Raw genomic sequence first — 17107 nt, 5'->3', positions numbered from 1 at the left:
TTTTGGACGATTTCAAGAAAATCGAAAAGAAACTCTCTTCATGAAGTTAAGAGAATATTTAAGTATCTACAAGGTGTTAGTGTCAGTATCTTCATCCCTCCATCAGTGATCAAATTTCTCTTTTTGCATGCATATTAGGTGTCCCATCCGACCAACTGCATTTCATTAGGTCATGGATCAACTGGTGGTAGTGGTTCATTGTCAATTCCCTCATGGCATTTACCTACTGGCCTGTTTTCACATGATTAAGTCATTTACCATCATTTTTGTTTTATTTCATTTACAAAAATCAGTTTTAAGGTTTCTAGTCTCACTAGGTCTAGGGTTTTCCACCATGGTCATCCAAACCTCAATAAAAGGTTAGCAGACACATGAGGAAGTTTTATAAGTTCATAAGATCAAAAATTCACTGATGGTATGCTCAATAAATGGCGAAAACAGGGTTTTTTATTTTATGTACAAATTTTATGTAATTTGAAGTGTTTTTATATGTAATAAGTTCCAACTGCTATCCTTTCTCACCTTGCCAACTCTAGCCACTGCAAACGAAAGCAAAAGCATCAATGCATTAGTTCATCAAGTGATCAAGAAAAGTCAATTCAAATGAAAAATAGAGTTTTAAACCAAAAGTGACTTTGACATTAGAAAAGTGGGTTTGAAATAAGGAAAAATTAAAATGCATCCATATATAAAGTGAAAGGAGTGTTATTCATCTATTTCATTGTGCAAGATACCCTTGGAGAGCTAAAATCGCGATTTTGAGGCAAATTGAACAAATAAATTTGAAAACCCCATTTTCTAAGAAAATCTACCTGGTGTTGCACATCAGACTGGCGCTACGCATCAGTGGGTTTCTGCCAGTGTTAATTTGCAAGGGCATTGCACATCAGGAGGGCACTGCGCATTGCGCCCAGTGCACTGCGCATTAGTCAAGAAGCTTCCAAAACATTCCAAATCACCCAATAACCCTAAAAAAGGTTGAATTTCTCTTCTATAAGTAAGTCTTCATTGCATTTGAGCTGAATTTGATCTTCTACATGTGTTCTTCATGATTTTTGCATTTTGAAAAGCAAACCCTAGCTTATCTTCATTATTTTCCATTTCATTGTACAACTTTCACTCCATAACTACAATCAACATCATTTTCCCCTGTCAGCTCTGCTATAGTTCGAGGAGCTGAGGTGGACTCGGTTCTTGGTTTTGCTTAAAAGACATCCTTACTGGTCACTTTAACCTTCCCCTCCACCTCATGTGTCTTCCTTTCACCTTCATTTCCCGGGTCACTCATTAAAATACATATCATGCTCTTATCCATGAGAGCGGAGCTCAACCATCATATAACCTTATTCATGTGACCGCGCACGTTCACCAACTTTTCCCCACCACCACAGCCCTTTTCCCGCGTGGTAAACCTCGTTTATTTCCCCACCGCCTGATCGTTTGCCGCACGATCCTATGGCAGTCGGAACCGCCGCCCCTTCAAAATGGCCACATGTTAATCCGAGGGGAAAGCGCTTTTCCTCCGCCATGCGTCGCGCGATAAATGGGATCGCGCCCCACTGTACGATTACCACTGTCTGTCAATGGCAGTGTGAGCAATACTGCTCACTGCCAAGATTGCCCTCCCTGCTTGTTAACCCTCGCATACCTTCGACTCTCGATAACCGTTGGATCGGCTTGCATGAGATCCTACGGCCTGCATCTATCTCGATCCCACATCTCCCGATTCCTCTTGCAAAATGATCCCTGCCATCGATCCGCCCAATATAACGGCCGAGCTTCCTCCTCATTCCATCCCCCATGCAGTCTTCGTGTCCTCAACCATTCTGTACTCCCGAAAGGACGTAGATGTCATTATTTAGTACTGTGAGCAGTTATTCCTCAACAACTGCATTCAACAGGAAGTATGACTTAGAGAGAAAAGGTGTTAGGGTCCCACCCTAACCCCCTTATTTATGCAATGGGATCACGTCATAGTCAAGAGTCAATAAATCCCATATTAATAATTGTAAGTGGTTAATCCGCAATTAATGACGGAACCACAGTTAGTTGCAAATGGGTCGTAGTGTTAGATAGATGGTATTAATAAAACCCACGGTATTAGCCTGTGGTATTGCATTTATGAGTCATATATAAAGGATAGAGACTCCCTGCGAGGAGCATCGTGTCTTATTTTGTAGTCGAGCTCTACTCTATTAGAGGTTGCCCCCTCGAAGAGGCAAGTGAACATTACTCTCTAAATAATAAAATCATTGCTATTATGTGTTCTGGGTATCTTTTCTTCGCATATTCTATATTTGGGTATCATTTTGCAGGTTAAGAGCATAGCAAGTGGTATTAGAGCACTTTCCAGTGCCGGTGGGATCTCCATTTATTAGCAAATTTTTTTTGGCTAGAGACGTGTTCTGGTGTCTTTAAACCACGGGATATGTCGTTGAGCGCATAAACCTGCGGATTTGGGGAGGCATGCACGCAGGAAATACAAGAGGTGGTCACGTCTGTTGGACTCCCTTGTAACCCCTATGGGTACCCCTTCGAGCAGTAGTGCATTAGACAGAACCGTGCACAGATTGTCTTCCACGTACCCTCTGGGTATATCGGAAGCCCCCTAGGCTCCCTTGAAACCTTGCCATAGATAAACCGTCGGCCGTCTTGCGGCTACAGTACACCGAGAACAACACTCGAGGAGATTACTTGCCCGTACGATAGGGTAGTTGGGTTTTACAGCTAAGGGTACGGTCGATCCTCCTTAGTTAGAGCCTTGAAACATTGGGCCAAGTACTACTGCCAGACCCTTATGTATATTGCGATCTGTAGCACCTGACACTCCTTAAGACCTTAGTTCCCTTTTCTATCGGGGGATCACACAGCATCTCTTCCAGATCTGCCTGTGCAAAGGGGTGTAGCAGCAGCAGACATTAGTCCTGAAGTCTCGAGTTCGCAAATCAGCCATTTCGATCTATTAGATCCATCAAAAATTCGCAAAAACCCAAATCCTTTCAAAAGAGCAAATGAGAAACTACAAATCATTCAGAGGGGTGAAGAATGAAAATAAGAACATAAAGTTAAAGCTCCTTTTCAAAATGTAGTCATGGAGGAAGAACAATTTGAAGATGAGGATGAAATTCACTGCATGGAAGATAAAGGCAGTGCTGCCTTTTTGACATTGGCTGTATGCAAAGAATCATTGCTGTAGGACCAAACTAGTGAGGAATGGGATAGAGAGGCTTTTTTGTATATTGGTGAACAAAAAAGGTATAATCTGAGGTCACAAGCAAACAATGCCAAGGAGAACCCTGCCCAAAAGGCTACTGTACAAATAGAGTTATAGAATACTAGATAGAAGAGACCAACAACTGACCCAATCATCCTTAAATCAATAGCTCAAGAGGTAAGAGGTCCTGACAAGCCCCCTTCCCCTTTCAGTCTTGAATCAGAAGTTCAGAAGTTAAAAATCTTTGTACCTCTGATAGAACTTGTAAAGAGTGAAGTTTTTAGAAAGCCTATCCTTGAGGCTCTTGAGCTGAAAACCACACAAACCTCCACTGACTCTGTCAATTTGGAAGATGACAAGCCTGCAGTTGTTCTTAGCACTATGATCGAACCTGATGATAATAATTCTCCATATTTTTATGTCTCCTTGACCATTCATGACAAAATCCTGCACAATTGCTTGCTAGACACAGGGGCTAGTCACAATTTAATGCATAAAGCTGTCATGGAAGAGTTAGGCCTTGACATCACCAGACCATATCATGATTTATTCTCTTTTGATTCAAGGAAAGTGAAATGCCTAGGATTAATCAAATACCTGGGCATTACCTTAACTCAGCTGTCCATGAAGAGTATGATGATGGATATTGTGGTAGCATATGTCCCTCCTAAGTTTGGCACACTGCCGTCCTGAGGATGGATTAAGAGATTATGTGGGACATTGCAGAATTATCTATATTATGCCATTGTCCCAATCTTTGGAGGAGAAAGTAGGAGATTGTACAGAGAAGCATAGATGGCCTACATCATCAGTGATGAGAGGAATCCTACTAATTGTGGAGCACTTGAAAGGTATGTTTTTGACAAACAATTTAGTGACTTTTCAGTAACATTTGTAACCTTTTCTGCATCATGAACTCAAAGAAATAAAGAATTCTAATAAAACGAGTGAGAACTAACATGGAAAGCTTAATCGCTAATAATTGTCATTTTTCTATGCAGGGAAAGGTGGAAACGAAGAGCTGCCATTCAAAAGGGAAAGACAAAGGAGGAATAACTGTTGTCCCTCTAGAAGGGAACCGGATGCAAACGAGATCGAACAGATCGAAGCAGAACGACCCAGGAAAGGAAGAAGGGATACCAATTCAGCGAAAAAGGGAAAGAAAAGTAAAGGATTAACAGCTTGGCGAATCCCTCAGGATCTTTGATCCTGAGGGATCGCTATTTTACTTATTTTGTTACCTAGAAATCTCTGTCGTTACTTTTATAAAAAGGAACAACATCGTTAAGCAAAGGGACTTTTATGTAATTTTCAGTTTCAGACTAAACTTTGATCATCGACTCTCACTGATACTTGGTTTACTGTACGTTTGTTGATGCATTAATATAAAAGACTTGGTGTTTATTTCATCTTTGCGTCTGGAGTAAGCTAAGGCGGTGTACCATTGGAAGCTAAGGGCCCGGCTCCGAAGGACACTTGCTTTTGTATCATTATAACTTGATTTCTGCGTGGTTTGCTTATCTTTATTGCTCGGTAATATGATATGCTTTTTATGTGCTATTCCATGCTCTGCTACGATTAATTCATTAATGGTTCCTTTAGGAAATTCATGTAGTGACTCTGCATTGTATGAGTGAACCTTTTCAGAGTTGATTGCATGTGATTAGTCTAAACCAGTTATTTCTGTTACAGAGCGTTTGTACTGAATATTACTGTTATTGGATTCATTTGAAATCCCGATTATTGGAATCCGAAAGTAATGTTATTATATTTGGAAACATAGTCGTATTCTCCTTAACCGTCAGATTACTATACTAGCGTGTTGTGTGTATATATGATTCATTCCTGCTGTTCTATAATTCATCAATGAGTGTTGTTCCATAAAGTACATTCCATCCAATTTGCCTTAAGAGAGAAGATTGTTATCTTATTGCAGAGTGTGAGTTTGGTTCAATCGAGTAAGTTTGGTTCTGACTCGCGAGACTTAGTTCATTTAATTGCTGTTCCATTTACTGCTGTTCCATTTTAGACTTGCTGTTCCATTTCCTATTTGCTGTTCCATTTTACTTTCTGTCGTTCCATTTATTTGCATTTGCTGCTTTGGTGTGAGAGAAGGTCTAAGGCTGTAGTGAGCCTCAGCAGTCACTGCCTAGCTCCCAGACCTATGGTCCATGCTCTAATTTCCTTTCCATCAGTTTCTAGAGGGATGGGTTATCGCTTCCGCACCCTTGACTGATAAACTGCCCTGTGTGATTTTATTCTTTTAAAGTAATTTAGTCATAGTTTAGCATCCGTTTACTCTTGTATTTTCTGAACGCTGTACTACTAAGCATTACTCTGACGAATAGCCTCGGATTGAGATACTCTTTGCAATAACAAAGCGTTCCCGGATTGACTTATTAATGTGGGATAACTAGAGGTGAAAGAGACCCTTGTTACAGCTCTACATTTTGGCGCCGTTGCCGGGGAAAGAGTATAGCCATTTGTCTTTTACAGAGTAGTGTACGAATCTGCTAGGGGAGAGTTGGATTTTAAAAACGAAAGGTAAGAACCTGCGTACGAAGCATGTAAAAGCCCTGCTCCACCGTCCGCTTTCCTAGCAGAATTGTTGGTTGAATAAGATCTAGTAGCTTATTAGAGTGCATGACTAAGCAGAAAAAGCCAGAAAAGAATATCAAACCTCCATTCAAACCCGAAAAAGCCAAAGGGCCGGTGACCCTTGGCCAAACAACCTTCATGGACGAAATCTATAAGAAAACTGAATCTCAGCCATCAGTAGGCCCCAGGAAAATCAATTCTAAACAGCCTACTAGCTCCCTTCAGGCCACAGGATCACCATCTGTAGCCTTCGCTGAGGTGCATAGTCAGACTAATGAACAGGACTTTCAAGAAATTGAAAATTCTATTCCAGAACGACTGCAGGAAGGGAATCTAAGCAATCTTTGTGAAGGAGAAGGGGAAACAGGGGAAGTTGGGGAGCCAAGATCTCCTCCTAGGATAATTCAGCCATTAAATAGCCCAGATAAAGGGAGCGCTGCAAAAATCATTGTTGGGGGAATTCAATCTCCTACTTTCATTATTCCATACAAGGGAAGTACTATTAAAACAATCCCTATCAAGGCCATTCCTTCTCAGCCTAGGAATACCCTCCTAGAAATCCCGGAAGGTTATTGGCATATATTCGATCCCATGGTGCAGAATCAGCCAAATACTCAAACTTCTACATTACAATATCCCATAGTTGATTCCGCAACAAATGTTCCTATGAAAGCAATTCCCCTTCAACACATTCCCACATTTCACGGACTTACATCAGAGGACCGCGATGCATTCTTATTTGAATTTGATGTGCTATGCAGGGGATATGATTACACCACTGACCCCTAGAAATTAAAATTGTTCCCCTCCACTTTGAAAGGGGCGGCTTTAAGATGGTTTATGGGTTTAGGTGGTGGAGTTATAAATAACTGGGAACAAATGAAAGAATCTTTCCTAAAGAAATATCAAGATTACTGTAGGTCTAGAGAACTGAAAGATGAAATATTTCAGATGATAGCTAGACCAAATGAATCATTAGAAGAATACGTAGAACGTTTTCAGTATAATTTACAAAGATCTCCCTATGCATCACTACCTCTGCCTGATAAAATGTGTTAAAAACTGCATTGATCAGAGGCATGAAGGAACAGTGGATTGAAACATTAAATATCATGGGAGAAAGGGGATATTTATCAAGAGAATTTTGCTGACATCATTGATTTATGTATCAGGAGTTCAAGAGGCAGCACAAGGATAAAACCAGCAGAATATGATCGGTTTGTCAGAGATAACAAAATATCAACGGAAGGAGTAACATGTGTAGAACTTGGAAATTTATTAGAAAATTTTAAAACTGATATTCTGGGGACATTAAATACACAACTTGATATTGTGCAGGCTAAACAGAAGCAGATGGAGGCAGAACAAAATTTGGCGATCTTCTGCCCCAGATGTAGAAGAAAACATAGCCACAAGGAATGTCCACTGGATGCAGTTCAAACATGTAATATCTGTACAAAAGATCACCTTACTGAGAGCTGCCCCTCACTTCCTGGATTGAAGGCAGTATATAAGGAAGCGGAAGAAGAGAAAGAATCAGCATACTTCATTAACCAGCGTCACCAATGGCAACCAAGGCAATCTGGTATGTTTTCAGATCCAACTTCTTCTTTCCAGCCTCCGCAGTATAATGCTCAGCAATATAGTATGTGGCAAAACCAATCTCAACCCCCATTTTCGAACTGGTCATCACAGCCGTTTCCTTCTCCAAATCCGTGGATGAATCAGACAAGCCAATTTGGTTGGCCGAATTTTCCTTACGCCCCACCATATTGGCAGAATAACCCATATCCTCCACAATGGACTCCCCCTACTTCACAAGGTTCACCCTGGTAGACAAACTGGCCAAAATCGACATATCAGCTAGCAGGAACTATTCCTCTCCCTCAACCGACTCTGCCAGCTTTACAACAAAACCCCCAGTCTAATCTGAGACCGAAACTCCCAGCCCAACCCAATCCCAATCCAAATAATGGACCGGTCCAATCCCTCCAAATCATGGAATCATCAGAAATCGGACCTGACCTGAGGGAGTGCAATGATCTTCAATTAATATCTGGATGTGTAATAGAAACGGAGGGAGATAAAATAGTTCACATTGAAGATCAGTTACCAACAGGACAACTGTTACAACAAGAGGGTGTAAAGAAGGAGCAGACTCATCATCAAGCAAGTACATCCTCTCCTCCCTTCCCAGAACGATTAGTCATACCACGACCTATACAATATCCAGACTTCGACATTCTGGGAGAGTTACAAAACCTGTACATAAGAATTCCATTCCTCCAAGCCATTCAAGACATCCCTATATACGCAAAAACTATAAAAGAATTGTGCATAAAGAAATCGAGGAATGCAACCACTAACCCAAGAGTCCAAGTAGTCGGTACTTTATCTGACCTGTTATCAGGAACACTCATTAAATATGAAGATCCGGGAAATCCAATCGTAACTGTTCAAATCTATGGTCAGACCCTGACTAATGCTTTAGTTTATCTAGGAGCTGCAATTAATATTTTGACAACTTCTACTTGCCAAAAACTCGGCATTACATCGGTAGAACCCACTTCTACTTTGTTAGAATTGGCCGACCGGTCTGTAGTTCGACCAGAAGGTACTCTATACGATGTCATGGTCTCTGTAGATTCCTGGGAATACCCAACTGATTTCCTGATAATTAATCCAAAAACCCGACTGGATGGACACCCTCTAATTTTAGGTAGACCTTGGCTTGCTACCGCTGATGCTTACATTGGTTGCCGCCAGGGAAATATGACTATAACCAGAGGACCAGATATTAAAAATCTAGTTCTATACCCTCCAGCACAGCCAAGTCTTATAATGATAAAAACTAACCAGCACCCTGTGTCATACCTTACTGACAATATCAAATCCTCATTGACTGTACAGAAGGCTCTAGACTTTAAAGACCAAATAGAAGATGATGCCATCAATAATTTCATTAGTCAAACTGAATCTAGATCTCACACACAGTGTTTCATGATAGAAGCTGCATTCGATAGCGAACTAGAAGAAGATCCTTTGAAAGATGTGCATGACCAAACAATACCTGTGACTTCTGTTGCCAATAGAAAAGTAGTGGAAATTGAACCGGGAAAGACTCTAAATATCAATACCAACCTTACGCCGGACCAAGAAATAAAGCTCATCCATCTGTTACGAAAGTATCAAGAAGCATTTGCGTGGGATTACCTTGATATGAAAGGGATTGATCCCCAATTGTGCACCCACCATATTTATATAGAAAAAGATGCAAGACCTGTTCGTCAACCACAAAGAAGACACAACCCTCATCTAAAAGATGTTGTAAAAGCTGAACTTTAGAAACTTTTAGATGTTAATTTTATCTATCCTATTTCTGATAGTAAATGGGTCTCTCCGCTTGTGGTCGTACCCAAGAAGAATGGGAAATAGAGGATTTGTGTGGATTATAGGGAGTTAAACAAAGCCACACAAAAAGATCACTTCCCTCTTCCATTCATAGACCAAGTATTGGACACTTTAGCAAGAAAGAAATTCTTTTCTTTCCTGGATGGCTTCAGTGGATACAATCAGATTCAGATTGCCCCTGAAGACCAGGATAAAACTACTTTTACTTGTCCTTGGGGAACGTTTGCCTATCGAGTTCTACCCTTTGGCCTATGTAATGCTCCTGCCACATTCCAAAGGGTTTTCCTTAGCATCTTTGCAGATTTAATAAATGATGGACTTGAAGTTTACATGGATGACTTTACACCATATGGAGATGATTTTGATCCAGCTTTAGACACTCTAGAAAAAGTCCTACAACGTTGCATTTCTACTAGACTTTGCTTAAGCCACGAAAAATGTTATATGATGATTACTGAAGGGCTCATTCTAGGACACTATGTTTTAGCAGCTGGCATTCAGGTAGACCCGGCCAAAATTCAAATACTTTTGCTTATCCTCACCCCCACTACTCAAACAGAGGTACGCAGCTTTCTTGGATTTTCTGGGTATTATAGACGATTTATAGAACATTATTCACACATTGCCACACCTCTATATGCACTAACTGGTAATGTTGATTTCTTGTGGACAGAAAAATGCGACCGTGCTTTCAAGGAATTAAAGAAGCTTGTATCAACAGCTCCAGTCCTTCGAGGACCAAACTGGAATTTACCATTCCAAATCTCATCTGATGCCTCAGATACAGCAATCAGTGCAGTCCTTGGGCAGGAAGAGGATAAAAAACCATATGCTATCTATTATATCAGCAAAAATTTATCCCCTGCTGAATTAAATTACACTGTCACTGAAAAAGAATTCCTGGCTGTAATACATGCTGTCAATAAATTTAGACATTATATTACAGGCTATCCCGTTGTTTTATATACAGATCATTCAGCTATCAAATATTTAGCAAATAAGCCTTTCACAAATGCTAGAATAACTAGATGGTTGATTTTATTGCAGGAGTTCGATATCACAATCAAGGATCGACCTGGCAAGGAAAACCCTGTAGCTGATTTTCTTTCACGAATACCAAAATCAATTGAAGCAGCAGCAGTGGAAGATCAATTTCCGGATGAGCACCTGTTTGCTATTGCTGTTCAAACACCCTGGTATGCTGATGTTGCCAATTACCTTGCAGTAGGTGAGATACCAAAACACTTAACCCCTAATGAATGTAAGCAGATTATTCAGAAGAGTACTCAATTTTTGTGGATTGGGGGCTATTTGTTCCACACAGGGGCAGACATGCAAATTAGGAGATGTATTCGAGAAGATGAAATTTTCGACATCTTAAAAGCTTGTCATGACGGACCATGTGGGGGACACTTTGCTGAAAAAAGAATAGCACATAAAGTATTGCAGACATGATACTACTGGCCTACAATTTTCAAGGATGCGAAGAAATTTGTCCAAGCCTGTGACAGCTGCCAGCGATCAGGATGACCTGGTCAAGCCGATGAAATGCCTCTGAGGCCACAATTAGTCATTAAACCATTTGAACGATGGGCTCTTGATTTCGTTGGACCCATCAACCCATCATCAAATTAGAGAACACATATCTTGGTGGCGACAGAATATGTCACCAAATGGGTTGAGGCCGAAGCGTTGCCAAGAGCTACAGAAGATTCTGTAATACAGTTCCTGTTCCATTTGTTTGTACGTTATGGCCTTCAAAGAGAAATCATTACAGATGGAGGACCACAATTTGTCGGAAAAAAGTTAGCTGCAACACTTAACAATTATCACGTCCAGCATAAAATTACTACCCCATATCACCCGCAGGCGAATGGGTAAGTAGAAAGTAGCAATAAGGTAATAGAATCAATTTTAACAAAAAACATTTCTTCACATAGGCGTGATTGGGCCGCCCGATTACCTGAAGCACTGTGGGCTTATAGAACCACATGGAGAAGTACCACCGGTTATTCACCCTATCAATTAGTGTTTGGAAAACAACCTATTTTCCCCATATAATTCGAAATCCAAACGTTACGAACTGCACAGGAAGTTGACCTAGATCTAAGTGAGGCACAAATTAATCGATTACAGCAGATTAATGAATTGGACGAAATCAGGCTCTCTGCATTACAGAATACAACACTTATTCAACAGCAGCGAGCTAAATGGCATGATGCACTCATCAAAAACAAAGTCTTTCACGAAGGATACTGGGCTCTGTTATATGACTCTCGGTTTCAGGACTTCCCGGGGAAACTTCAGACTCGTTGATTGGGACCATACGAAATGCAGAAAGTACATGATAATGTCACCCTCACTCTAATCACAATCGACAGTTTTGGATATGCATTCAACGTAAATGGCCATCGAGTTCGTCTCTATCGCAAGCCACTCACTCGGGAATCCTTCTGTCAGCAGCTACGTCAAGACACTGAAATGGAAATTTTAGGAGAGGAAGTAAAATCTTCCTCACCTATAATTCAGTAAGGAATTCATTTTTTTATACAACTTGTACATAAGTTTTTTGTATATACGTTTTCTTAACATTTTCATTGATCTTTCTCTTTTTTTTCAAAATTTTGATTTTTGCATTCTGCGTGTCTTTGTTGTTCCTTTTCCAAAAGGAACAGCATTTGCAAGTTTCTGCTGTTCCTTTTCAAAAGGAACAGCATTTGTGATTTTCTGCTGTTCCTTTTCAAACGGAACAACATTTGTGATTTTCTGTTGTTCCTTTTCAAAAGGAACAACATCTGTGAGTTTCTACTGTTCCTTTTCAAAAGGAACATCATTTGTGATTTTCTGCTGTTCCTTTTCAAAAGGAACATCATTTGTGAGTTTCTGCTATTCCTTTTCAAAAGGAACAGCATTGGTGAGTTTCTGTTGTTCCTTTTCAAAAGGAACAACATTTGTGACCTTTTCAAAAGGAGCAGCATTGGTGAGTTTCTGCTGTTCCTTTTCAAAAGGAACAACATTTGTGAGTTTCTACTGTTCCTTTTCAAAAGGAACAGCATTGGTGAGTTTCTGTTGTTCCTTTTCAAAAGGAACATCATTTGTGAGTTTCTGCTGTTCCTTTTCAAAAGGAACAACATTTGTGAGTTTCTGCTATTCCTTTTCAAAAGGAACAACATTTGTGAGTTTCTTCTGTTCCTTTTCAAAAGGAACAACATTTGTGAGTTTCTGCTGTTCCTTTTCAAAAGGAACAACATTTGTGATTTTATGTTGTTCATTTTCAAAAGGAACAACATTCGTGATTTTCTGTTGTTCCTTTTCAAAAGGGACAGCATTCGTGATTTTCTACTCTTCCTTTTCCAAAGGAACAACATTCTTTTTGTTGATTATTTTTGTTGTTCCTTTTAAAGAAAATGGCATCTTAAGTATTTGTTTGCATGGATTCTTCTCTGATGTTCCTTTTTCAAAAGGAACACCATCGCCATGTTTTTGCTCTCTGTGATGATTTATATTGAGGATGCTTTTCGCCCATGTTCTCTCCAGTCTTTAAGATACATCTATGCACTTATGCAATGAACATAAATCACGACATACTGAAGTCAACAGATCATAGATCGCTATCTTTATAAGGCCTAGTATTGATAAGAGGACAAGAGGAGGGACACACTTACTTCTCATCTTCGTTGTCATTGTCTTATCACCGTTGCTCTGGTTGGTTATCTTTATCATGACGATTTCCCTAAAAAAAAAATTTGATTATTACTTAGGGATAAGAGCAGAGGATTTATTTTTTCCTGTTGGGATGATAAGACTTCTTCCACCATTCCCACTCTTAAGGAGTGCTGAACCACCCTTATGTGTAAATAAATAAGAAAAGTGCTTTGCAAAAAAAAAAAAAAAAAAAGTAAATATGGATTATCAATTGTCAAATGCAGGATAGGGGGTCTCATCAAGAGCCAGCCTACCATGATCATAAGGATGGAAGCGAAGTGGCATTCCCATTATGGCCACCACACCAGGGATATGGTCCAAAATATACACTAAATAAACAGACCTTGGAACAGGGGGTCTCATCACGAGCCGGCCTACCCACGTTTCACACCTTCCTTGTGAATGGCATTATGGCTACCTGGTTACCAAGCCAGCATAATGGCCCGCATTTTGACAAAACACTCTTCAAAATACACACAAAGGATCATGGTTCCGGGGGTGAAATAAACAACCTGCCAAGGTTATGAACACCTGTCGGCAGCAGAGCTCTGTTAATGGTATCAAAGTCGTAATGGTTACACCAATAGGTATGATATCAATACTTATTTGTCTCTTATATCCTATGAATAAGTAATATTTTATGTCCCGATGTATACATCGCATGAACACTCATTACCACCAATCATGGAAAAGGAACTGACAATGACCTCTGGAGATTTCGTACGATTGACAGACATCCCATCCCCCGGCCTCGCATCATATCACGCAGGCTCTTATGTAAAACGTGATCCACCTTTTTGCCTCGATTTCAGTATTTCGTTGTCCATCTAAAACATGGCGTAAATTCATATGCTGTTCCTTTATGACTTGGCTACAGAACGGCTGCTGCTCCTCTATTTGATGGCTGGGACAACCTATCATATCGCGGGGGGGAAGGTAACCTCATTACTCCATGAATTACGTGTCAGCACACCATTCGGGGAAGATAGTGTACGAAGGTATGGCATGGTTTAACGGTATGATAATTCTATTTTTACGAAAGTCGCTATCCACAATCCATTTTTGCTGGATACTCTGTTTTTTTCTTGCGACGATCACCCTCTCTGCGTTTCAAACAGCACAGGCAGTTGCTGTTCCATTGGAAATTCTTAGTGGAACCATGGGGGGAAAGGCAATCCGAAGCGAACCTCAGGAGTTGACAGTCTCCGCTGCTGCCCAGGAGATCCTGGAAAAGGCAGGATGGCTGAATTATTTCAGCCACCTACAAGAATCAAATGAAACAGTGGCATTGGAGTTTCTACAAAACCTACAGGAGAACTACTCCATAGTAAGAGAGAGGCGGATAGCGGTCACTGATGATATAATTGCAGAAGTCTTAGGACTACCAGCCGCCAGACCTGTATGGACGCTAAAGAAAGAAAGATTACAAAAAATTATGGAGATTTTCCAAGATGAAGGCCAAAGCTTGACAGTAAAGGGGAAGGGAGTTCTGCCAGCAACGTTAGGAGAACCCTGGATCGAATTAGCAAAGATAGTGCAGAGCTACATCACTTGTGAAGGAAGGAAAGACGTGGTAAGACCACGTCATCTTAAACTCCTAGCTATTTTGAAAGAAAAATGTTCTGTAAATCTGCCTGCACTTTTAAATTCATTATTGCATGATGCAGCCCGAAGCCTGAAAAGGCACAGCATGTAGAAACAGTTGTTAGCCACCATGGATTGATTCGATTGATAGTGAGCCATAGTCTCACTCAACAGCAGAGCAGCTGGGAGGACCTCATTGCATTGGTCGAGGGGGGATTGGCTGCACCATCCCCAAAACCTAAACATTCCTCTAACACACCAGAACGATCAGAAAAACGCAGAGAATTGGCAGCAGAAAAACATGTTGCTCCAAAACGAAAACATTCTTCAAGTACACCGGAACGACCAGAAAAACGCAGAGAATTGGTAGCAGAAAATCCTGTTGCTGGTACACCCGAACAACCTGAGAGACCAAGAAAATAAGCCTAGCTAGCTAGGATACGAGGGAGGGTGGAAAAGATCTAGGAGAGCACCAGCCAGCCAATCGAGATTACAGACGAACCTCCAGAACCAGAAGGAGGACCTTCCGAAGAAAATGTTGAACAATCTGGGGGCGAGGTTGAGCAAGCCGGAGAAGGAGTCGAGGAGGGAGACAAGCACTCCGAAACAGAAATAGAAGCTGAACACTCCACGGCAGTCACTGAGCAGTCCAATCAAGAGGAGGCAGTAGTACAGCCGGAGGGCAGCCCGCCGCGGGACCCTGTGGGTGAAGATGAATTGGCCGCAATCCTTGCCAATATGGGGGAGTATGGCCAACCCTCCAGCCCAGCAGGCCTCCCTGACGGACCTCCGGAGGAAGACATACCTGAGAAATCACATGCAGAAAAGACAGGAGAAGAAAGCCTGCCCGTTCATGATGAGGAAATAGGAGACACCAATCAGGAACAATTTGTGCCCAAGACACCAGAAGAAATTATAGACGGAGTAGGAGCAGATTTAAGGGCCAGTTATGAGCCCTCTGCTGAGGCAATAGAAATCAAGAAATTAAGAAGGAAACAGAAGAGGTTGCTGAACACTATAGCCCAGCTCCGACAGCAAATTCGGATTCTGAAAGCCAACCTGAGGATACGAAGGACCACAAGGAAAATAAAAAGGGCCACTGTCGCAAAATCCCGTAGGACAAGAAGACGAAAGACTTATAGCCGCCCTGTTGGTCAAAACCCCACTGGAAGACCTACTGCCGTTCCAAATGACATTGAAGAACAGACTGTTGTTCCAAATGACATGGAAGAACAGACTGCTACTCCAAATGACGTTGAAGAACAGACTGCTGTTCCAATTGACACTCAAGAACGGACTGTCGTTCCAATTGAGGCAGAGGAACAGGAGGATGTTCCATTAACAGGGGGACCACAGTAACCTTTCATTCGTGTTAAGAAAGAAAAGGAGAATAAGGAGATCCAAACAGAGGCACCACCCTCAGGGGTAATTCGGGTTCTAAACTCCAAACAGCATAACAAAAAGGTTCAGGTAAAACTCCCGGCCTCTACAGCTCTATGGAAAAAAGATCCGAAAACAAGAACCTTGCACAAGATGATGAAGCAAGCTCATCAAGAAGCTAAACAACTGAGAGAACAAACAGTCCCCCGGGAGATATATGAAGAGTTACAATAGCAACTTCGGGATATTAGTCAGTCCGAGAGCCAGGCCTTCGAAGGATGGCAAAAGGAGCAAGAAAAGGTTGCCAAGGTAACTCATCGATTAGATATTGTTATTAGGCAGATGGACACTGTGTGTTCTTTGTATAATGACGTTCTGACCTATAGGGCCCCTGCTAAAAACTATGCTTTATTTTTGCTTGAACGATATTTATAATTAAAGATAAAAGCTGTTAGGTCGGGTGCCCCTATACAAATCAATACTGTTAATGATTTCATAGATTGTTGCAAGCATTATGGAATTAAGGTTCAAAGATTATTGTGTGAATTTTACTTGCATAACCTCGTGCTAGACCAGGAAACTGATTTAAATCATGTCCCTTTTATTGGGGACATACAATTGCAAGCCTTCATTTCATTCGGGGTTAATCAGCTGAAATGGCTCAGAGCTTATAACATTTTTCAGAGACAGGAAAATAGCCTAGACTTGTGGGTGAGAGCCGAGCCTAGAGACCCAGTGCTGTTATGGAGAGCACATAGGAACCTTATGAGAACCCCGGGTGTCATGGAGACATTAGGACCCATGCACGAGGACCTAATCCGACACAGTCTGGAATATTTTCTGACTATTAAAGACCTCGCCATCGATGCTGCAAAATTCCGATACCAGATTTCTAACCCAAACATCCAGCTCAGGGAACCATTCAAATACGAAAATTTTGAGCTGGCTGCCAGCCGATTGAATCTTTATGGCAAGCATATTTTGCAAGCAGGGCCATCCTGGTTAGGGTATCGATTTCGTAGTCCAATCATTTGGCACCCTGCACCCGGATATCAGGCCTTGTATGAAATGCCTGAAGGTCAAACAAATCAGTTCTTTGATGATCTAGTTGCTCATCATGGTTATAGGCCTCCACACGAGGTTCCCTCTCTGGCCTATTCTCTTACCGCCTTGCATGTCAACTATAATGTTTTCATGATGGCATGAAACAGGGTA

This window comes from Pinus tabuliformis, chromosome 3_2 (assembly GCF_031772625.1).
Source record: "Pinus tabuliformis cultivar Carrire ecotype Pingquan chromosome 3_2, CPIR1, whole genome shotgun sequence".
Classification (NCBI taxonomy): domain Eukaryota; kingdom Viridiplantae; phylum Streptophyta; class Pinopsida; order Pinales; family Pinaceae; genus Pinus; species Pinus tabuliformis.
Note: the sequence above shows the minus strand (reverse complement) of the source record.